The 23,613-nt window shown below is 31.8% G+C and overlaps 1 long non-coding RNA gene across 6 annotated transcripts in view; it reads left to right on the top strand.

The window, feature by feature from the left end:
- LOC141376871 (uncharacterized) overlaps positions 1-16,181 on the top strand; it is a 33,271-nt gene extending 17,090 nt beyond the window's left edge. For 2 of the 6 annotated variants that reach the window (XR_012388197.1, XR_012388198.1), the window contains exon 5: positions 1-955. This exon is cut by the window's left edge. This is a non-coding gene — a long non-coding RNA (uncharacterized lncRNA). Of the gene's footprint in view, positions 956-5,203; positions 5,381-5,574; positions 5,785-15,542 lie in introns of those variants that run through there. The other 4 variants (XR_012388196.1, XR_012388199.1, XR_012388194.1 and 1 more) reach the window with 4 other exon arrangements.
- Positions 16,182-23,613: the final 7,432 nt, after the last annotated feature.

The raw sequence follows: 23,613 nt of genomic DNA, 5'->3' as shown, positions 1-23,613 counted from the left end.
TACACTGAACCTAATACCATCCAATTAGAATCATTTCTTGTGCTTGGAATTAAATTGTTTAAATTGAATTGAAGCGCTTTTTACAAGACGACACCATTATGACACGTTTAACAGTCATCAACATCTTAAGTCCTTCGAAGTTTTTAATCTTTAAATAAAATAGAAAAAAAACTTGCCGCTGATGAAACCCAGAAATGAGAAAAGGGTCCATTTTATAAATGAGTGTTTTAATTATAACTAATGATAAAATATAAAACATGATAACTAAAGGGACTAAACCTAAGGAAAATGAATGAATGAATAATCATCTAAGTATGTTTATGTTTATTTTTATTCTTGTTATTTTTGTTTTACACTTTACACAGGTTTTGTAATTTTGCTGCATACGTGTTATTTGTGGTAGTTTTTGTTAATTAAAATGTCATTATTATTATTTTTTATTAATATTATTGTAAGTTCCATTCTGCCCTACGTTCATTTGTTTATTTTCTGCTATATTTCCTTGCTTAAGTTTGAAACCAAAAATAAGGAATGTTGCCTCCACAACCAGCTGAAATCAGTATGTTTTTTTTTCATGTGTTGTTGATATTTATAAACACCTCAGTCTGAAATTCTGATGGCGTCAACATTTGTGTTCTGTAAGGCCTATGTTTGGACTCAACGTGACTGTGATCTCGATTTAAAAAAGACTGTGATCTCGATTCCACCCCCCACATGATCATAATCCAGCGATTACGTTTTAGCCAATTGTATTTGATTTATTAAATTGTTTGTTAAATATATAATTATATAGACTATAAAAATATTACCTAAATGGATACTTTTTACAAGACGACACGTTTAACAGTCATCAACATCTTAAATCCTTGAAAGTTTTTAATCTTTAAATAAACTGAAAAAAACTTGCCACTACTGAGAAAACCGAAAATGAGAAAAGGGTCCATTTTATAAATTAGTGTTTTACTTCTAACTAATGATAAAATATAAAACACATATGGATAAGTTGGTGGTTCATTCCGCTGTGATGACTCCTGATGAATAAAGAGACTAAACCTAAGGAAAATTAATGAATGAATAATCATCTAAGTATGTTTGTTTATTTTTTATTCTTGTTATTTTTGTTTTACACTTTACAGGTTTTGTAATTTTGCTGCATAAGTGTGAATTGTGGTAGTTTATGTTAATTAAAATGTCATTATTATTATTATTCTTTATTAATATTATTTTACCAATTGGCCCTACTTTCATTTGTTTATTTTCTGCTATATTTCCGTGCTTAAGTTTTAAACCAAAAATAAAGAATGTTGCCTTCACAACTAGCTGTTTTGTTAATATTTATAAACACATCAGTCTGAAATTCTTTATTTTGTTCTGTAAGGTGTTTGTTTGGACTCAACGTGACCGTGATCTCAATTCAAAAAAGACTGTAATCTCGATTCGACCCCCAACATGATCTTAATCCAGCGATTACGATTTAGCCAATTGTATTTGATTTATTAAATTGTTAGTTAAATATATAATTATATAGACTATAAAATAAAATTAACCTATAAATGGATACTTTTTACAAGACGACATGTTTAACAGTCATCAACATCTTAAATCCTTGAAAGTTTTTAATCTTTAAATAAACTGAAAAAAACTTGCCACTACTGAGAAAACCGGAAATGAGAAAAGGGTCCATTTTATAAATTAGTGTTTTACTTATAACTAATGATAAAATATAAAACACATATGGATAAGTTGGTGGTTCATTCCGCTGTGATGATATGCTGATAAATAAAGAGACTAAACCTAAGGAAAATTAATGAATGTATAATCATCTAAAGATTATGTTTATTTTTTATTCTTGTTATTTTTGTTTTACACTTTACAGGTTTTGTAATTTTGCTGTATATGTGTGATTTGTGGTAGTTTATTTTAATTTAAATGTCATTATTATTATTATTATTTATTATTAATATTGTAAGTTCCATTTGGCCCTACTTTCATTTGTTTATTTTCTGCTATATTTCCTTGCTTAAGTTTTAAACCAAAAATAAGGAATGTTGCCTTCACAACCAGCTGAAATCCGTATGTTTTTTTTTTTTTTTCATGTTTTGTTGATATTTATAAACACATCAGTCTGAAATTCTGATGGCATCAACATTTGTGTTCTGTAAGGCCTATGTTTGGACTCAACGTGACCGTGATCTTGATTCAAAAAAGACTGTGATCTCGATTCCACCCCCCACATGATCATAATCCAGCGATTACGTTTTAGCCAATTGTATTTGATTTATTAAATTGTTTGTTAAATATATAATTATATAGACTATAAAATAAAATTAACCTAAATGGATACTTTTTACAAGACGACACGTTTAACAGTCATCAACATCCTTGAAAGTTTTTAATCTTTAAATAAACTGAAAAAAACTTGCCACTACTGAGAAAACCGGAAATGAGAAAAGGGTCCATTTTATAAATTAGTGTTTTACTTATAACTAATGATAAAATATAAAACACATATGGATAAGTTGGTGGTTCATTCCGCTGTGATGATATGCTGATAAAAAAAGAGACTAAACCTAAGGAAAATGAATGAATGAATGAATGAATGAATGAATGAATGAATGAATGAATATTCATCTACGTATGTTTGTTTATTTTTTTTTCTTGTTATTTTTGTTTTACACTTTACAGGTTTTGTAATTTTACTGCATATGTGTGATTTGTGGTATTTTTTGTTAATTAACATTTCATTATTATTACTATTAATATTATTATTATTATTTATTGTAAATTCCATTTCCCCCTATTCTCATTTGTTTACTTTCTGCTATATTTCCGTGCTTAAGTTTTAAGCCAAAAATAAGGAATTTTGTCTCCACAACCAGCTGAAATCAAAGTTTTTTTTTTTTTTTTTTTTACATGTTTTGTTGATATTTATCAACACATCCGTCTGAAATTCTAATGGCATCAACATTTGTGTTCTGTAAGGCCTATGTTTGGATTATGTTTGCACTATACTAAAATATACTTTGCAATGATTTCTAATAGAGCTGCACGATTCATCGAAAAAAGACCATGATCTTGATTCGACCCCCACACGGTGTTAATCCAGCATCTCTACGATTCAGCCAATTGTATTTTTATAGATTTAAATAGTTTCTTAAAAGAAATTTATATAGCGTTTAAAATAGTTTCTATTTTTTTACTAATTTTACTATTTACGATATATGTATATACACCCTTATTTCAAGACGACACTTTAACGGTCATCAGCATCTTAAATCCTTGAAAGTTTTTAATCTTTAAATAAACTCAGATAACTTCCCCCTTCTGAGAAACCCAGAAATGAAAAGAGGGTCCATTTTATAAATTAGTTGTTTTACTTATAACTAATAATAAAATAATAGAAAAGTATATGCAATTTAGACTAGCAATAAAAAACCTAGCTGTTACTGTATGTAAATAACATACATATGGCATTCATTTAGTCTTACAGATTTATTATTAATCACTAAACATTTCTGTTATTAACAGTTTCTGTATTTTGTGAATCACAAGTGTTTTCTGTTTATTTACTGTTGTGAATTGCATTATGGAATTTTGAACTCAGCTCTGTTGACTTTTTTTTGCTGAAAATTCAACTCCACAGTTTAACGGAGTGACATTTATTGATATTTCAGCAGCTTGAAATAATATAACGTACAAGAAATAAAATAAGTCTGTGCAATATTAAACAATGTACTGGCAGTTAATTATAAGGTTATTGTACCCAAACAACCCAGACAATAAATCACTTAAAATTATTAAAATAACGTCACTTTTTCTAACTTTTCAAGGTTAAAAGTTGTTGGAATGAAGATCAAGGTCCCATAATGCAATTCAAAAGCAGAAATAAATGTGAAAAAATAAAAACATGAATCACGAAATACGGAAAACTGATAAATTACAGATATTTTTACAGTGTATGCATTGTTATAAATTGACAAGCGAACGTGTGTGTGTGTGTGTGTGTGTGTGTGTGTGTGTGTGTGTGTGTGTGTTTTACAGTAATGTTAAAACATTGATTCAGAGATATTTGGTCTTTAATAATGTTCTCTTAGCATTAGTTATTAAGCAACTTTTACAGTTCTGGCTAATGCCAAACCTCAGAATTATGAAAAAATACGGTTTTAGTAACATGAATTTAATGTAGATTCAAAGTCTGGTTTTAATAATGTTTAATAATATTACCGCAGTGTTTCAGAACACTCAAATAACACAGATAAACAGTGTTGACATGTTTGTGAAGTGATAAAAATCTACAAACCCATAGTTTTTTTGTAAACCGATTTTTCAGGAAAATGTTCTGAGGATGTATCGTGTTTTATGTCCTTAAGGTTTATGAACATTTTGAACAAATGTTAATCCAGTATTGATAAACGAATGTTTGCTCGCAGTCTTCATTAATTTCCTCAGAAGTTAAACTCAAAAATATTATTTATGTTCAGGACATTCAGTAATGTTAGCAAACAAAAAAGTGCACATAAATACAAAGAAAAGCTAGTTACACTGAATTAAATGGGAACTTTTGAAGTATAAAGAGTGAAATAGTGTTTAGTGTGTGTGTGTGTGTGTGTGTGTGTGTGTGTGTGTGTGTGTGTGTGTGTGTGTGTGTGTGTGTGTGTGTGTGTGTGTGTGTGTGTGTGTGTTCAACAGCAGCAGAAGTGTGACAGGGTCGTGTATGCTGATTCTGGAGTGTGCAATACACTGTTGTTTAGACACATTAGCTTTATCTAACACCATCAAAAGGCAGATTATCTTTATGTTGACATTAGTTGAGTGAAGAGCATGTAGATTAGATGCTTCATTGACTAAAGTGGATCTGCTTCAGTTGCTCTAGAAGGCCAGGAGAGAGCTGTGCATGCTATTCGATTATATTTAGGATTGCTCTGTAAAAAAATATCCATTAACAGGATCCGTATTTCATGATTTGCTCATTTTTGTTTGCTTGCTTGTTTTTGCGATTGTGACTTGTATTATGGGATGTTGATCTCTGCTCTGTCAACTTTTGATGATGAAAATTCAACTGTGCATTTCATCAAAGTGACTGTGACTAAAGTTTTAGTAGTCTGAAACAATATATAATAATAATATATAGGGAATTAAGTCTTTAAAATAACAGAAAATGTCTGTTTATTGTCAAGTTGTTGTATCGTAATTTACTGTACAGAGGCAGCACGGTGGCGCAGTGGATAGTACAATTGCCTCACAGCAAGAAGGTCGCTGGTTCAAGACTCAGCTGGGTCAGTTGGCATTTCTGTGTCGAGTTTGCATGTTCTCCCTGCATTCACGTGGGTTTCCTCTGAGTGCTCCGGTTTCCCCCACAGACCAAAGACATGTGGTACAGGTGAGTTGGGTTGGCTAAATTGTCCGTTGTGTATGTGTGTAAATGAGTGTGTGTGGATGTTTCCCAGAAATAGGTTGCAGCTGGAATGGCATCCGCTGCGTAAAAACGATTAAACTCAGACTGATTTCTTGAACAGGACAATTAGTTCACTGTACACAAATGGCCTCCACAGTCACCAGATCTCAATTCAATAGGGCACCTTTGGGATGTGGTGGAACTGGAGATTCACACCATGGATGTGCAGCTGACAAATCTGCAGCAACTGCGTGAGGATATCATCTCAATATAGAGCAAAATCTCTGAGGAATATTTCCAGTATCTTGTTGAATCTCTGCCACGAAGGATTCCAAAGGCAAAAGTGGGTCCAACCTGGTACTAGTAAGGTGTACCTAATGAAGTGGCCGGTGAGTGTAATCATCTATGAATTTTTTTTATTATTTTATTTCATAGGTTTTGTCATTTTGCAGTATATGTGTAATTTGTGCTTTATTTGTGTTCTTTAAGGCCTAGTTTACCCCTCTTACACAAAATCCAAAATATACTTTGCAATGATTTCTTTTTTGTAATATTTTGTTTTATTTACCATTTTTATAAGATTTTTAACAAACACAGTAGAATACAAATAATAATACAAAAATAATAATAAATACAATACAACATAATTGACATTAGCCCCATCCCACCCCCTCAAAAAAAAACAAAAAAAAAAAAAAAACAAAGGGAGGAATCGTCTCAGTTATCAAATATACATAAGTATACACATGACATATGTAGCATAAACAAATTTTTTAAAAAATGACAGTATTCACATTTCTACAAAGTCAGTGTCATGAATATATGAGTTAGAGATGAACATTTCCAAAGGTAAAATGCTAGATTCCCAAGAGTCTTAAAATAGGTCCCCATGTGGTTTCAGCTTTTTTCTGTGAAGTTTCAAGACGTAGTCGTTCCATTTGAATGACATAAAGCAGCTTATTCAACCATCTCTTAAAACAGGGAGCCTTTGGAGACTTCCAATTAAGTAAGATCATCTTTTTAGCTGTGATCATGCCAACCATCAGGGCTTGCTTTGCAATGATTTCTAACTGGGGAACATACTATTCTGTTTATTGACACCTACAATAGCCATTTAGTCTTTGTCGTTGACTCAACTCCACAGATTAACAACAAGTTAAACATCAGGATTCTCCACACACTGGATGCACACAGCTGGATCAAGTGTGTGTGTGTATTTGTGTGTGTGTGTGTGTGTGTGTGTGTGTGTGTGTGTGTGTGTGTGTGTGTGTGTGTGTGTGTGTGTGTGTGTGTGTGTGTGTGTGTGTGTGTGGAGCAGCGCAACATCAATCAGCTTTTGGATTCAATAAATATAATAGGTCTGAATCAGCGCTTTTAATGGAGCATAATAGTAGGAGGTCTGACATGATAATAGCTCAATCTCTTCAGCTCTTTTATTAGGCCAAAACTAGAGCGACATGTTCCCTCACACACACACACACATATGCGTATTAGTGACCCGATGGTGAATGGCAGTCACCTTTAATAAACAGAGCAATCGTTGAGCAATTACAGATAATGAAGCGGCAGTAGAGAAGGACGGCCTCATGTATAAAGCTATTATCTCTCATGACAGGATGGTTCTGCCCACTTAAAATGGACAATTGTGGGTTTTATGAAACTGATGATGTTTTAAGAGCAAGATTATGTTTGTGTGTCAGAAACAAAAAAGGGATTTTTTTAAACATCAATGCAATGAATGTTCAGTATGGTATTTTTTTGCCCCATAAATTGTGTTAATGGATTTATTTATAAAGCTATATAGTTGTTTATAGATAACATTTTGACAAGTCATTCAGTGCAACCTTTGTTTTTATATTAAAAAAATATTCTTGTCATTTAGATAAATGTCATGTAGGGATGGTATACAGCAGGGATGGCCAACCCTGTTCCTGGAGAGCCATCTTCCTGCAGATTTCAGCTGCTACCCATATCAAACACACCTGAACCAACTAATTAGGACCTGAACACCACGTGATAATTAAAGGCAGGTGTGTTTGATATGGATTGCAACTGAAATCTGCAGGAAGGTGGCTCTCCAGGAACAGGGTTAGCCATCCCTGGTATACAGTTTGACCCAAAGAATGAGCAGTCTGTCAGATAAAGAAGAGCCGGAGTCAGAGATTCTAATTAATAAATGAAGTTCACTGAAGATAGTTTGCAGTTTCATCAGCAGAAGCCAGCTTCAACACTCGCAACGAGTTCCTAGGCCGCTCTGCCTTACAATCACAAATCAATAACAATAATACTCTCACATAATGTCAATAACTGCGTCATACATAGAGGTGTTCTAACCTGATTTTTTAAAACACAGATAGACTAGGAAAATTGAGTACAATTCTGAACAATATTTTAAGCATATGAACATCAGACATCCACTAGACTGTTTAGAGCTGACTCCAGACCTGTGAAACGGATCCACAATCAAATAGAACGCACACACTTAAAGTACAATCTGTTTCTTATCCGTCTTAATCAAAACTGGTTAAAAAAACGGTATAATCTACATTCAGGCAGTTATAATATCCTTACTATACAGAGTCTACCTTGAATAAAAAGTAGAATCACTTTAAAGTAATTAACCATAAAAATAGGAAAATCACTTTTAGACTTTTTAGATAGTATTAACTCATAGAAATAACAATAGAAACAGTTGATTCCAGTCCTCAGCCCTCAGTTCCACTCAAGGTCTCCGTGACCTCTGACCTAGTTTGGTGGCTTCTGAAAATAGTTATAAAGAGACGGGCGAATGCACTGAACAATCTTATATAAAGCAGTGTGTTTAACTTATTCATTAGTTAAAATCAATTCAAAGTTAAATATTCATTTAAATAATCAAATAATCATATTTAATAAAGATAATGAGAAACAGGACGTGCGAAAAGGATAAACGTTGATCCATGATGAGACGGATTGGAAGGCAGAAATCCAAATCCTTCAATCATTTGTTGACATTTTAAAGGACTCAAAAAAGTTTTACCCATATGTCAATTTGTAATTATTATTTAAATAATTTTGTGAAATTTGACAAAGCATACCTATTTGTCAAATAATTTAAACTTTTGTCAATTTTATTAGATTCAGATACAAACATTGTGTTGTTGCTATTATTATTATTTTTATTATTATTATTATTATTATTAATATTATTATTATTGTTATTATTATTATTATTATCATCAACGTTATTGTTGTTATCATCTTATTATTGTATTATAACAATATAAACAGCCCAGGCTCATTCTGATTACATATCCCTATATACATTTCTGGAGTGAGCAAAATATGGCCCTGGAGGTATGTTTTTCGCAAATCCATCAGAGGCCGCTGTGTACGCTTTTTCAGATCTCAAATTTCTCTCATCAGTGCCATTCACACCTGCTGTTCTCACATAAACCCAACAGAGGCCACTGTTGACTGACTGACTGACTGACTGACTGACTGACTGACTGACTGACTGACTGACCGATCGCCCCTCCCTTCCCTAAACCCAACCAATAGTGTTTTAAAAAGCACAGACTAACTCGCCCACTACCTTCCCTAAACCCAACCGCAGTCTTTTAAAAAGCAATCCAGAAAAAGAAAAACCCCTGATTTTTACCAGGTTTTCAGATTTTACCACATTCTCACCCTGTTTTAAAATTACTTGTTTAGTTAATTTTTTAACTTTTGTTTTTATTTTACCTGCTTTCTGGAACTGTTCTGTTGTCATGGTCAACTCCGCTTCGTCTCAAGTTTGCCGGACGTACACTGTAAAAAATGCAGGCTTCCACACAATTCATTCATGTTGTCCCAACACAAATTTATTAAGTTAACTTAACACTTTTGACAAATTTATGTGGGTTGAACATAAAAAAAATAAGTTGTCCTAATGAAATATCAAGAATTGTGTTGTTTTAGCTCATTTAAAAAAAGTAGTTCGAACGGGCAAAAAAACGGAATAATTTTTTGAGTGTACTTGTCGAGCCACTGGTAACAGTAAAAAAGCCATCCACATGGAGATAAGCGGTCAGCGACACACCGCTCGATAGCATTTGTTTCAAAGATAAAATTGAGCCATACGTTCCTCAGGCTACTTAATTCACGGCCTCCAGAATTGCATATAGGGCTACGTTTTCAGAATGAGCCTATGTTGATTATGAAATATTAAATTATATATATATATATATATATATATATGTGTGTGTGTGTGTGTGTGTGTGTGTGTGTGTGTGTGTGTGTGTGTGTGTGTGTGTGTTTTTTTCGAACCACATACATTTATTTTATTATTTTATAATTTTTTTATTAATTTATACTTTTTTGATTTATAAGTCTTATTCATTTGTTATTATTTTTATTAACCATATGATAAATAAAATAATAATAAAATTTATAAATGTTAATAAAAAATTAATTAAAATAAATAGATAAATAAAATATTAAAAACATTAGTAAAAAATAATAATAAAAATAAATAAAATAACATTCCTTTTATTTACATGTAAAGTGATCTTGTCAATAAATGATGGTTCAAGTAATGATGCTTTGAGTGTCAACTTGAAAATACATCACAAACGTTTTTGTTATTAAAGTATGAAGATAAGATATCTGATATATAGACCATTTCAACGTGATGATGTCATTGGTCTATGTACATTTCCTGCTTGTTGTCAAATTATTTCATAACTGTAAAAAGAGGCAAAAGGTAAGTTAATGTTAAAGCAGCTGTCATAACATTATTTATCAGTATGTGGCTCTTTTGGATTCTCTGAAGCTGTAGAAATTAAAATTGTAAAACAGGAAATACGTTGGGACCACTGTTTTTGTTTACATCCCTCAATATGGTTTATATAAACATAAGCTGTATCAGTTTTGATCAGTTGATTGAATATGCTTTAGAGGATATGCAGATGATTTGGAGGAAATGTGATGAGAAACATTTGAGCTCTTGGAGAGTGTTGCTCACTTTGGCATTTTCGGCAAAGCTTTTTTTCCCATTTTTGAGCGAGAGGCATGTGAGATGATTGCTCTTTTCTCAAGATGAACATACAGCATATGCAAAGCTGATCATTCGGTGTCCATTTACACTCACAGATTTAATCTCAGAGGGGTCTAGTTTTGCGATTTTGACTTTTTTCTTATGGGAAAATACAAACATCTCATAGACAATAGCAACAACACAAGCTTCAGTTTTAGCCCAGAAATGAGCATCCACTCACACTCTTTTCCCCCCTCAGAAGTAGGAGAAAATCCCCTAAATAAAGCGGTGATTGTATTGAGGTTAAAGCGCGGATCTTCTTTGTTGTTTCTGAGGTTTTGCCAGGTTTACATCTGCCGTGACTCTGAAAGCTTTGTAAGATGTAAGGAAACCTGCTCTGCAACACAATCCCTCATTTACCGCGACGCCTTTCTGCAGGCCGGATCAAATAACTAGACATTTGCGGGACAAAAGCCATCGATAAGCTGAAGTGAAGAGAAACCTGAAGCAGAAAACCCTCCTCAATCCTGACTGACAGACAAATGCTGTATATTAATATCAGAAAGATCATCACGATGCACATATAGACGCCTGATCTACAGTTTAGGGTTATTGCTGGTTTATTTATTTTATTTTTTAACCTTCAGTGTAGTCCAAATGGTTAAAGAGGATCAGTGGAAATATTATTATTATTATTATTATTATTATTATTATTATTATTATTATTATTATTATTATTATTATTATTATCATCATCATCATCATCATTATTATTATTATTAATAATATTAACATTATTATCAAGATTATCATCAATATTATTTTTTATTATCATCAATACTATTATTATTATTATTAATATTATCATCATCATAATCATTATTATTATTGTTATTGTTGTTGTTGTTGTTGTTGTTATTTTTATTATTATTGTTATTATTATTATTATTATTATTATTAGGTGAATTTTATTAAAATTAGTGACAGCAGTGAACAGTTTATTTAAAAGTGTTTTTTAAATTCAAATATATTATTATTTTTTATATTGCCATTTAGTTTAATTTATTTATTATATTTTTGTAGTAAATATTATAAGTCATATATATTGTCTTCTGTATATTGTAAGTCTTATACAAAACAGCACAAATGAAACACGACAAAATTAATAGGAAAAAAAACAAACAAACTGAAATTGTATTTGCTTTTTAGTATTCTTGATATTTGACATTGTGAAATTTTTAAACATGAAAAAGGTGACGGCAGTGAAAAATTTTTTTGTTTACCTTTAAATGGGGGTTTACTTAGAAATATTTACTTGTATATATAGTTGTCCTGTTTCATGTGTACTGTTTTGAGTAAGACTGTATTTTGTGTGTAATACAGACTAAACTGCTGGGTTATCTTTTTAGTTAAATTAATAGGACCAAATTTAACCCAATGTTTGGGTTAGTCCATATTTTAACCAATTTGGTTTTAAATAACCCAGCATTTCTCAGAGTGTACTACTTTTAATAATTCACTATATTTCCTAGTTTTTTTTAATCAATAAAAAATCAGTGGACTGTAAAATATGGCAAATTTCTGTTAATAATAATAATTTAATAGCGTTAAATGGAGATGTTCAGTGCAGAGTTGTGCATGATGAATTGACTCTTGTGTTGGATGTGAGTCTGAAAGTGCTGCAGAGTAAATGTGTTCAGTGGGCAACTGCAAACATTATTCAGTGTAATAGTTAATCCTGTTAGACTGACGGCGCTTCTTCGGGTTCAGTGGTTCTGGGTCGACCTCAGGGAATCAGTTCAGATGTAATTCAGTGTAATTTAAGGGAACAAAAGGCTTTGACTTCAGACATCCAGAAACAATACTGTTACATTCAATGTATAATAATAATAATAATATTAATAATAAAATTATAGATGTTTTGATTACTTCATTTAGTCATTTTCCTTTGGCTTAGTCTCTATTTCAGAGGTCCTCATAGCAAAATGAACCGCCAACTATTCCAGCATATGTTCACACACACTCATACGGTACGCATACGCTTATTCAATTCCCTTATAGCATATGTGTTTGGACTGTGGGGCAAACTGGAGCATCCGGAGGAAACCCACTGCAACACGAGGAGAACGTGCCAACTCCACACAGAAATGCTAACTGACCCAGCTGGGACACAAACCAGGGACCTTCTTGCTGTGAGGCTGCAGTGCTAACCACTGAGTCATCTTTGAGCCGCTGTGCCATAATTTTAGATCGTACGTGTACAAGATTAAAATCCAGTTTACACATTTCGATGAACAGCACTGCATTGGTAATGTTTTGTCTGGTTTCTGTTTGCGCTTGTGTAGAGATACAGTAAATCACTGCTGTGCTCCGAGAGATGATGGTTCCTATAGAGCGGTTCCCATAGAGCTCCAGTTTTATAGTGTTTTGAGTTTTCCCTAATGTACATCACGCTTCAGACAGAGACCTCTGCTGGCTTAAAAGAGCACTCACACACACATACCCTCAGATGTGTTACTGTACGTCTACATGCGTTTACAGTGTGTGTGTGTGTGTGTGTGTGTGTGTCAGCGCTGGAAATGAAGATGTAATTCAGAGTCTTGTTGACTTCTGCCACTGCCGTCCGTCATTCACTAAACACAAAGAAGCGTTCACATCCTCAGGCAAATTCTTCATGTCTGACATGCTCTTCATTCTCCTCATTCCCTCCTAAAAGTAAAGGCGGCAGGAAAACAAAAGAATTGCATTTTATTTGACGTAACTAACATGGGCTGAATTTAAACAAACAAATTATGTCGAACATTACTACATTTAATTTCTTTAAATTCAGCCCATGTACAACCAGTTCCCTTGCAAACTCCACACAGAAATGCCAACTGGCCCAGCCGGGGCTTGAATCAGCGACCTTCTTGCTGTGAGGTGATCATGCTACCCACTGCGCCACCGTAACGCTCCTAGATCATTTATTGAATATTCAAATTTAAAGATATTATTTTTTATAATACTAGATAAAATATATACAGTGATTTCCATGTCATTTTATGTTTGATTGTTACATTTTTGCATTTGAATACTCCACAGAAAACCATAAAGCACTGTTTATTTCGCTTTTAATTTTGCTCTGTCGTATGATTGTAATTTATTATATTTTATGCAGATGCACTGCATAGAAAGACCTCATCACCCCAGTCAATCTACACTATTGAAATCTTTTCAAATAAAGCTATTTATTTCTATTCATAGCAAAATATGTATTGCAGCAAAACAAAATATCTCAGTGTTAGATTTTTCCAATATCGTGCAGCCTTACTGTAAATGTAAATACAGTATCTTTTGCTGTAATTGATTTGCAGTAAGTTACTGACGAACTGCTGTCAGTAAGCTACTGTAAATTCTACAGGAAAATGTAACCAGTGTTGGCTTATTTCCGTTTTACGTCCTCGTAAGGATAACTTCATAAAACAAAAGAGTAACTCCTATTTAAAAAAAAAGTCACAATACAAACCATAAAACATGCCCTTCCACTTCATACAAGCTAACTACTGCTCAAACAGTATCTTTTAACCACTTTTTTTAAAGTCTTTTATTTCTTTGATTTATTTATTTAAAAAAAAAACATATGAGAGAAAAAGAAGGTTTGGAGGTGTAGTAAAGACTGTCATTTACTAAAAGTCAGCACGGGTAAATTCAGGGAGACTGGACAGTGTTTTGACAGTATAATCTCCTGGCCTGTGAACCTGAATTCACCCTGTTCTATTGTTCAATGCAAATTTTACACAAATCGGGAGGAATTTGCATAACTGTTGTCTTGAGTTACGGCTTTGTCGAAAGTGCTGTTAAATTCTCAAATGTTTGAATACTTTGGTTTGGTGTTGAAAGTTAAAGAGTTTGCATGTTAAAATGCTCATGTGAATTCCTTAATAAATTAAACTTTCAGGAATATATATATATTTTTAATTTTAATATATTTATATTATAAACAAAATAAAATATAAAATATTAAGGAAATTAAATTAACACACCATATGTAGGAAAAATGTGTAAAAATAAAATAAATTTTAAAATATAGACACATTACTTTAAAGCCAACAAATAAATACATTAATACAGTAAAGCACACAAATACTTATTTAATTTGCACAATGAAATATTTATTTATTTAAACGTGTGGGGTTTTTAAATGTTGAGCAATAATACTTTTTTAGATCTATTATTTATTTAATAAATACATGTAAATGTTACCTAAACTAGACAATAATACAAAATATGTAACAATAAAGTACAATTAATTAATATAGACACACATTAAAACTAATAAATAAATAACACAGTAAAGCAATACTTAAATTTTGCATTAAAAATTACAAAAAGTTGTATTAATTTGTTAATTTAAATTTATGGTAAATCCATATGTATTTAATAACTTTTTTTATTTTTGGAATGTTAAGCAAGAATAAATAAGTTTGGTCAAATCTGTTTATATGTATATATATACAATTATTATTTTAACTAGACTGTAATAAAAAATATGAAATAATAATGATAAATTACAATATAGACATTACTTTAAAGCCAATAAACAAATAAATACAGATAAGCTTTAAATAATACTTATTTAAGTTGCATAACATATGACAAGTTTTATGAATTTGTTTATTTATTTAAATACATGGTAAATCCATATTTTATTAAATTACATTTTTATGTAAGAATTATAAAATATATATTTTTTTAAATTAGATTGTTTAATAAAATATTTAACTAATAAATTTGCAAACAATATAATTAAAATTATTAAAAATATATTTAATTTTTTTTAATTAACATTAATTAATTTAAAAACAGATTACTCCAAAAAATCATCATAAAAACACAAGAGAAATCGCTTATTAAAATCTTCATGTTGTTCAGTAGTTTTCAGGGATAAAAAGAAATAAAATAAAACAAAAGCAAAGCAAAGACAAATAACAAAATAAAATACAATTCTTTAAAATAAAATTCAATTTATAATAAAAATAAATAATTAGTAAAATAAAATACAATTCTTAAAATAAAAATACAATTAATAAAAATTAAAAAGTCGAACAAAATTAAAGCTCATGGTCCAGTTTTTGCCGCTGGATTGATTGGCGTGTTTGCATTTTTCTGCAGTGGCCCCTATAGAGCTCTGAGGGCCCATGAGCAGCAGGAATGTCTCTGAATCCTCCATCACTCCTGCAGCTCCAGTTTCAGCCTTCATAGATCACACTGACACCGCAGGACGTCCCGCCGGTGAGCAGGAGGCCCCGGGGCCCGTCTGAAGCATACAGGTCCCGCTTTACACCCTCATCTATGAGACAGACGTGAGTTAAAGAATCTGACTGTGAGTTCACAACAGATGCACTTATACTGTTACTCTGTGAACACCTGCCTTTCCTACACACTTTCAGAAACTTTTCACCTTTTTTTAAAAGTGTTTTCACACAACGCTCTGCTGTTTGTGCTGCTGCTTTAAACATTATCAAAGTGTGCAGTTTGAACTTTTTGATGTTATCAACATGTTTTTAATTGTACTTATTAAAGAGATGATTAGATTAGAGATAGATGGTAGATTTGAAGCATTTTTGTATATTTGAGTATTATATCTGAATAGATTATCTAAAAATCTTGATATCTTGATAACAAAATAATATTCAGCATGTCAGGTTTATAAAATATAAATATAAAAGGCCCAGATTTTATCATTTTTCTTTTGGTAATTTCCATATAAAATTCCCAAAGTCTTAATAAAGGATATTTTGATGTATTTGTATTATTTGTAACTTAATTAATATATTTAAATTTGTTTTAAATTAAGTTTAACAAAGAATCAGAATATTAGAATGACTTTATTTGTAAATTATTAAAATGATTGATATATATATATATATATATATATATATATATATATATATATATATATATATATATATATATATATATATATATATAAATTTTTTATTCCTTTTTATCTTTTGAATGTTGAGCAGAAATAAATAAGTTTGATAAAATCTGTTATTTATTAAAAAAACATAAATATTATTTAAAATAGGCAGTAATACAAAATATAAAACAAATGAATTACAATATAGACATGTTACTTTAAAACCACTAAAATAAATAAATAAATAAATAAATAAATAAATACAGATAAGCAATACTTATTTCATTTGCACACAAGATCACAAGTTTTATTCATTTGTTTGCTCATTTAGTTAAATCCATTGTAAATTCATATTTTTTTTAAATAATTGTTTTATGTAAAAAAATATTAAATGAATACAATTATTTATACCTCAATTTATTTAGAGATAATATAATAAAAATTAAAAAAAATATTTTAGTTATTAAAAAATAAAAATCAAATAAATTATTTAAAGACACATTTAAAAACACATTACTTACTCCAATAAACCAACACATATGTTCATGTTGTTGATGCCAAAATCTGACCCTACCATCCGAATGTCGCAGCAGAAATTGAGACTCCTCAGACCAGGCAGTGTTTCTCCAATCTTCTATTGTTCAATGTTGGTGAGCCTGTGTGAATTGTCTCAGAATTGCCTTAGTTTCTCCTTAACTGACAGGAGTGTCACCAGGTGTGATCTTCTGCTGCTGTAGCCCATCTGCTTCAAGGCTGGACGTGTTGTGTGTTCAGAGATGCTCGTGTGCGTTCCTCTGTTATAGCGAGTGCTTATTTGAGTTACTGTTGCCTTTCTATTAGCTGGAAACAGTCTGGCCATTCTCCTCTGAACTCCGACATCAACAAGGCATTTGCACCTGCAGAACTGCCGCTCACTGGATTTTTTTTTTCTTTTTCGAACCATTCCCTGTAAACCCTAGAGATGGTTGTGCATGAAAATCCTAGTGGATCAGCAGTTTCTGAAATACTCAGACCAGCCCGCTTGGCACCAACAGCCCTGCCACGTTCAAAGTCACTAAAATTACCTTTCTTCCCCATTCTGATGCTCGATTTGAACTGCAGCAGATCGTCTTGACCATGTCTACGTGCCTAAATGCATTGAGTTGCTGCCATGTGATCGGCTGATTAGAAATGTGCACTAACAAGCAGTTCTACAGGTGTACCTAATAAAGTGGCCGGTGAGTGTATATTGCCATCATTCAAATTTCTATATGGGATCTGATTGGATAACTCACAGTAACAGTAACGCATTACTTTTTTTTTTGGTAAGACCTTTAAAAATCCTTCAAGTATTCCTCAATTGTAATTTATTTTTGACTGTATAAACTGTATTTATTTGCTAATTAGCAGTTGAGAATATTCTGATGTCATTATAGTATTTGTAAATTAATTTTTATAATTATTTGTTTTAGATCAATTTAATCAAGGCTCTGTAGAGTATATTCTGATGTCAGAGCGGCTGTTGACAGAGTTTCCCTAAGATGAATGTGTGTGTTTCCAGATGGAGGTCAGATGTGCAGGATCTCAGTCATGAGCGCAGTCAACTAGAGAGGAATTTAGAGGAAGAGTTTGAGCTCCAGGCCAAAAAAGTCGCACAGAAACACACAAAAGAAGAGCAGAGCTGTGGCCCCGGGGCCCGCAAACCTGCGCTAATGCACCGTCAATGACTCTCACAATGGCAAGAGCAAGATGATCCATCCGCCGCTCTTCCTCACGCTGTTGACACTGATCCAGAATCAGCTCTTTCTGACCATCTGCCCGAGATTCCTCTTAAAACCTTCAGTGTTTCTTTATTCATCTGCCGCTGGGTTTTGTTTGAGGTCTGGAGGTTAAACGGTTCACACTCTTAACAAACTGACCAATCAGGAGGCTTTATTGTCAATTAGAGATTCATACGCATATGACAAATAGATTTGGGATGTAATGGAGTTTTGGGTTTTTAGGGAGTTTCTAAGATGTCTCAGACCATTATTCAAAAGAAGAAACATTTTGAGGAAAACATGAATTCAATTCATAGAGTAAATTTAAATTATTTGATTTATAATACATTTCAATAATAATAAATGTATGGATTGTGGAGATTTAAAACAGCTATGAATGTTATTCTAGAAGAATTTGATGAAAAACATTAAGTGCAGATTCTTTCATTCATTTTCCTTATGCTTAGTCCCTTGATTTATTGGGGTCGCCACAACGGAATGCACCGCCTAGTTATCCAGCATATGTTTTTATGCAGCGGATGGCCTTCCAGCTGCAACCCAGTACTGGAAAACTTTCATACACACTCACATTCACACGCATATGTAAACAAAACTTTCAATTTAGTTCATCCAATTCACCTAAAGCACATGTGCTTTGACTGTGGGGAAAACTGGAGAACCTGGAGAAAACTCACGCCAACACGGTGACAACAATCAAACTCCCCACAGAAATGCCAACTGACCTTTATATACATATATATATATATATATATATATATATAAACATTTTATAACAAAAAAAGTATAAAAATAATATTTATTAAATATAAATAAGCATACTAATAATAAATATAAAATAAATGATGTAACGGTATTAATAAATAATATATATATATATATTTGCATAATTATAATTATTTAAAAAAGTTAATGTTTTGTAATGAATATTGTGAAAAAAATTATTTATATTTTGAAAAATTAAATCTGAATACTTATATTTTTACATATTTAAATAATACATTTTTAATATTTTTTTTATTTGTGAGTGTAATTTATATATATATATATATATATATATATATATATATATATATATATATATATATATATATATATATATATATATATAAATTACGCGCACAAATTAAAAAAAAAAAATTTAAGTGTATATTAAATGAAAATGCAATTTATTCCGAACATTTAAATGATTGAACTATAATAAATACATTAAAAAAGAGAATATATAAATTTTACATCTGTGTAATAAATTAATAAATGATTAGAAAATAGGGCTGCACGGTGGCTCAGTGGTTGGCAGTGAGTGTCGCCTGACAGCAGGAAGGTCGCTGGTTGAGTCCCGGCTGGGTCAGTTGGCATTTCTGTGTGGAGTTTGCATGTTCTCCCCATCTTGGCATAGTTTTCCTAAGTGTGCTCTGGTTTCCCCCATAGTCCAAACTCATGCGCTATAAGTGAATTTGATGAAGTAAATTAGCCATAGTTAGTGAATAAGTGTAAATGCGTGAGTATATGGGTGTTTCCCAGTGCTGGATTGCAGTTGTAAGGGCATCCACTTTGTAAAACATATGCTGGATAAATTGGTGGTTCTTCCCACTGTGGTGACCCCTGATAAATAAAGGGACTAAGCTGAAGGAAAACTAATGAATGAATGATTATAAATAATTATTAACTTCATTCCTGTTTCAAAAGCTTTTTAAAAACTAAACATGCAAACAAATAAATAAATAAATAAATAAATGTCATAAAATTAAAAACTATTTTAAATGTTTAAATGTTATATTTTACTTTTCTTTTTTTTTTGCTTAAATTTTCTATAAAGTTTTTCAATTTTACTATATTTGGTAAAATAAACAAAGCCTCTTGAAAAGATGTCTTTTAAAAAACATCAACATCTTCTAAAAATTAATTATATAATCTAAAAATACACGTACTGTATGTACAAAAGACTCTGCGCATTTATTATTTGTGTGAGAGCAGGATCTCCAGGTTTGGCGTCTGAAAGCTCCGTCACTCTTTCACTCATCACTTCATTCTTCCCAAAGTGCAATTCATCCACAAAAGGCCCCCGGTGTGTTTTTCAGAGCTTCCTCTGTTGAGTAAAGCGGCTTCATCACACCTCTCTCAGCCTCAACCACCACACAAAACCTGCAATTATCCACAGACAACATTACAAATTACAGCACATCCCAACAGCAGCTCACACTCAGCCGCAGGGAAACATTGGGAAACTGATACACACTTCATATAAACACCACCACACACACACTTCTGCTCAAGCACTGATGCTTTTTCATTCATTAATTTGCCTTCGGCTTAGTCCCTTATTTATCAGGGGTTGCCACAGCGGAATGAACCGCCAACTATTCCAGCATATTTTTAATGCAGTGGATGCCCTTCAAGCTGCAACCCAGTACTGGAAAACACCCATGCACTCTCACATTCAGACACACACTGATACACCATGGCCAAATTTGTTTACCCAATTCACCTATAGTGCATGTGTTTGAACTGTGGGGGAAACCGGAATACCCAGAGGAAACCCATGCCAACACATTGAGAACATGCAAACTCCACACAGAATTGCCAGCAGGCCCAGCTGGGACTCGAACCAGTGACCTTCTTGGTGTGAGGCCACATTGCTAACCACTAAGCCACCACTAAGCCAGCTCCTTTTTTATTAAGCTAGTTATTTTAACAGATTTTCCTTTTTTGTTGTACTAAAAACACCATTTTGAATTTTGAGCCACCTAGAAACCATTAAAGTATACAGAGCTCCAAAGCAACTGCCTAGCAACCATTCATTGAAAAAATGTATAGAAGCAGTTTTCATTCAGAAAACACAACCGTCATAAAGAAATGGCAAGTAACACACTGAAGTCTAAAGTGTGTTATTTATTAAAAAAAAAAAAAAAAATATATATATATATATATATATATATATATATATATATATATATATATATATATATATATATATATATAATTTTTTTTAAAATATATATATATATAAAAGTGTATAGTAAAAAAATATAGGTAGTCACAGTCATTCAGTGTGTAGCACGATCGCCTCACAGCAAGAAGGTCGCTGGTTCGAGTCTCGGCTGTGGTTTCCTCCGGGTGCTCGGGTTACCCTCACAGTCTAAAGACATGCGCTACAGGTGAATTGGGTAAGCTAAATTGTTCGTAGTGTACGCAAAATGAAAATGAATGAATGAATTAATAAAAAAATATATAACAATAATAAAAAAGGAAATGTTATATAAATACTAAATATATTTAAAATGCATATAATAAACAATTAAATAAATCCAATTAAGCAAATGTATATGAAAATAAAAATTAATAATAATCATCTAATTAATTAAAATAAATGTAAAAGAATAAAAAGTGTTTTATCATTATTATTATTATTATTAAGTCTAAATTATTTTAACTTTTACATGTCAGAACATGTTGAATCTACTTCAGGGAGTGAGAAATCTTAAAAACATAAATATATAGATTAGACATAAATCTGCAATTACCAAAATAAATGAAGAATCGTTAGTAAATAGATTGCATATTCTTAATTTGGTGGATTAATATTTGTTATTTTAGTTTCATTCTGTTATTAACAACCTGCCTAAAGGGACTACAGGTGAAAATGATTGTTAAATACATTTTGTTTGGTGATTTGGCACTTTTTTTTTTACGTATTAAATATTAAAAAAATATTTTAAAAAGTCTTAGGCAACCAGTATTTTTACCAAAAAAGTTTGAAAGTCAGTTGTTTCTATATTTTTCTGTTGCGTTGCATGTCAGTTTGAAATATCTTCTTCTTCTTTTTTTTTGTTACAATTTTTATTACAATATTTTTGTCATTAATTGTAATTATACAGTAAGATTATGGTCCACCAACAGCCAGGGCTCCACACAGATCTGATCTGATCATCATCCAGTCTGTCTGGAATGACATGAAGAAACAGAACAAACAGAGACAAACTAAACCTAGAAGAAGTTACATGTCTAAGATGCTTCGAAAAACCCACATGTGAAGCTACAGCACTGTTCAAAGATTTGTGTAAAAATGCTGTAAAAAAGTAATGCATAAAGAAGGTCGCTGGTTCGAGTCCCAGCTGCGTCTGTTGGCATTTCTGTGTGGAGTCTGCATGTTCTCTCCATGTTGGCGTGGGTTTCCTCCAGGTGCTCCGGTTTCCCCTACAGTCCAAACACATACGCTACAGGGGAATTGAACAAACTAAATTGGCCGTAGTGTATGAGTGTGTGAGAGAATGAGTGTGTATGGGTGTTTCCCAGTACTGGGTTGCAGCTGGAAGGGCATCCTCTATGTAAAACATATGCTGGCAGTTCATTCTGCTGTTGCAATCCCTGATGAATAAAGAGACTAAGCTGAAGGTGAATGAATGAAAATAATGAATAAATAATAAATAAATATTGATCAATGAACTCAGATTAACTAAATCAAATCTACATTTGGCATGACCTCACTTTGCATTTAAAACACTTGGTACACTTGCTCACAGTTTTTCAGGTAGCTTTGCAGATGTTACTGAAAATCAGCCGAGCTCCTCCAGGCTGGAAAACACATTGTTCTGGTGTTGATCTGCTGTGAAAAGCCTGAGATCTGTCACAGTCCATCAAGCCTGACATCACATTGAGCCGTCAAACAGTGCTGATGTGTTTTATGTATTTTATAGGCCGGAGATGCAGCATGACGAAGCACAGCGTTGGGTGCAGAAGCAGTATTTCATCCACATGACACCAGTGCTGAGTGTGAAGAAACGCCTGCTGAGAATATATATCTATATACGGTACTGAACCACTGTCACCATACTGCAATGTCTCACTTTAATACCATACCTTCAAGTTTATCCATACTTCAACATTTTTAAAAGCACACAGAAAGATCGCAATAGCATTAAAGCATTAGTTCACTTTCTTTTTTTTCCTTTATTTTTTATGCCAAGAACAAGTTACATTATTTATACAGAAAATTGACATTTTTATACATATAAAACCCACTCTAACGACCCCTAAATACACTGCCTAAAAAAACAAATAAATAAATAAATAAATAAAAATTAAAGGAAAAGTATTAGTTCACTTTCTGTATAAAAAAATTATGGATCATTTAAATATGTAGATCATTATAGATGTTTATTTGTTTCTTATACACACAAAACTGATTTGTGATATTTGAGGAAAATATGCAGGATTTTTAAGGTCTTACCTTTAGCTCAGAGATTTTCTTGGAAATTAAAATGTACCATAAATATATTATTTGTGTTGGGGGAATACATTACAAGTTATGTGAGTTATTCAATCAGATCCCATATAGAAATCTGATAGATACAATATACTGTATGCAAGTTCATATTTGGATTTTAGATATATAATAGTGTTGTGTGTATGTATGTGTGTGTGTCTATATATATATATATATATATATATATATATATATATATATATATATATATATATATATATATATATATATATATATATACGTATATATATATATATATACGTGTGTGTATATATATATATATATATATATATATAT

The sequence above is a fragment of the Danio rerio genome, chromosome 12, assembly GCF_049306965.1.
Source record: "Danio rerio strain Tuebingen ecotype United States chromosome 12, GRCz12tu, whole genome shotgun sequence".
NCBI lineage: Eukaryota > Metazoa > Chordata > Actinopteri > Cypriniformes > Danionidae > Danio > Danio rerio.
The sequence above is the reverse complement of the archived record's forward strand: the minus strand, read 5'-3'. Positions and strand labels throughout refer to the sequence as shown.